Genomic DNA, 2,209 nt, shown 5'->3' with positions numbered 1-2,209 from the left:
TAAGCAAAGCTCCTAAGTCTCCCAGTCTTATTAGTGTGGATTTATGAAGTAGGTGTCCAGTGCCACAGTCCTGAGAGGGGTTCAGCTGCAGGCCAAACTTAGCACAAGCCTCTACCCCTTTGGGGCCACCTGTTAAGATTCAGCAAGCAATCCACAGATGCTGTGCTTATAGTTGTCTCACAAGGCCACACCAGAAACCGAGGCCAGCTGCCTCCAGTGTGAGTCTAGGTGCTGCTCAGCAAAGAGCATTTGACTTGCTGAGGCTATACCTGGATATGGCTTGGGTGGGGCTGTGAGTTGGGGGAGGTGGGGTTTCAGGGAATCCTCTGGGCAGAATGACCTCTGTTATCCAGTTTGATGACTTCATGGCTATGGTGGCACTGTGTCTGCACACTGGGAAGGGGGAAGGGTTCAACAGGGAACAATGGATACGGCTGGCACTTCTGTACAGAGCGAGTCTCACCTGTACCCTCACTCCGACAATGTCTTCCTGTAAGTCCCTGGTGCCCACTGCATGCAGCAGAATCATCACTGGTGCTCACAAGGAGCAAGTCTGGCACCACAAAAATCCACTTATGGATACAGCCCCTTTAAGAGACTTCTTCCACTACCACTGCCTCAGCCTCTGTCTCACTCAGCTGCTTGAGACCAGGCAGCCCTGGGTCCTCGCCCCGTCCTACCTTTTGCCGTTGCAGGGTGATTTTTTGTATTTCACCCTATTTTTGTGGCTTATTCATCTAGACCCCAGGCAATTTTTCCTTGCTGCTGCTCCTTGTTTCCATCACAACTTTGATTTGGTCGCCAGAGGGATGAACAGAGCCTCTCTCACCTACGCCATTATTTTTTCAGTCTCCTAGCCTTTGTTTAAAAGTCTATTTTGTCTGATTTAAGTTTTGCTTCCCCAGTTTTTTTCATTTTCGTTTATGTGAAATATTATTTTTTATCTCTCTACTTTCAGTCTGTGTGTGTCTTTCCATCTGACATTGGTCTCTTTTAGACAGCATATGTATGGGTCTTATTTCCTTATCCATTCAGCTACCCTATGCCTTTTTATTGAATCATTTAACCCATTTACATTTAAAGTGATTATTGATAAGTACATAGTTATTGCCATTTTATTATTCATGTATATGTTTCTTTATGTTTCCCCCTCCTTTTTTTTTTTTTTTTTTTACAAAAAAGAAGACCCTTTAACATTTCTTGCAATACTAGCTTAGTGGTGATAAATTTCTTTAACTTTTTCCTGTCTGGAAAGCTCTTAATATCACTTTCAATTTTAATTTATAGCCTTGCTGGGTAGGGTAGTCTCAGTTGTAGGTCCTTGTTTTCATCACTTTGAATAGTTCATGCCAGTTTCTTCTGGCCTACAAATTTTGAGAAATCAGCAGACAGTCTTATGGGAGCTCTCTTGTAAATAACTAGCTGCCTTTTGCTAGCTACTTTTACTATTTCCTTTTTGTCTTTAACCTTGGCATTTTAATTATGATGTGTCTTGGTGTGGACCTCTTTTGGTTCATCCTGTTTGGCACTCTCTGTACTTTCTGAACTTTTATGTCCATTTCTTTTTTCACCAGGATAGGAGAGTTTTCCATCATTATTTCTTCAAATACATTTTCAATCCCTTGCTCTTTCTCTTCTCCTTCTGGTATTTTTATGATACAAATTTTGTTATGCTTGATTTTGTCCCAGAGTCCCCTTAAACTATCCTCATTTTTAATTAGTTTCAGGTATACAGCACAATGATTAAGCATTTGTCTAATTTATGAAGTGATCTCCCTGATTACTCTAGTACCCATCTGGCACTACACAATTTTTTTTTCTTTTTGCTGATCAGATTAGGTGTTTACTGTTACGTCGTTTTCCAAATTGCTGATTTAATCCTCTGCTTCATCTAATCTATTGTTGTTTTTCCTAGTGTATTCTTCATTTCAGTTATTATATTCTTTATTTCAGAATGGTACTTTTTATGGTTTCTATGTCATTTTTTTCCTTACTATTTTTTGTAGAAGTTCTCACTGAGGTCATCTACTCCTCTCTTAAGTTTATTAAGCATCCTTAAAACCAGTGTTTTGAACTATATATCTGGTAGGTTGCTCTCCTCCACTTATTTCAGTTCTTTTTCTGGAGTTTTCTCCTGTCCTTTCATTTGGGTAATGTTTCTTTGTTTTCTTATTTTGGCTGCCTCTCTGTGTTTGTATCTTTGAACTAG

The sequence above is a fragment of the Pteropus vampyrus genome, unplaced genomic scaffold (assembly GCF_000151845.1).
Source record: "Pteropus vampyrus isolate Shadow unplaced genomic scaffold, Pvam_2.0 Scaffold197, whole genome shotgun sequence".
NCBI classification, from domain to species: Eukaryota; Metazoa; Chordata; class Mammalia; order Chiroptera; family Pteropodidae; genus Pteropus; species Pteropus vampyrus.
Note: the sequence above shows the minus strand (reverse complement) of the source record.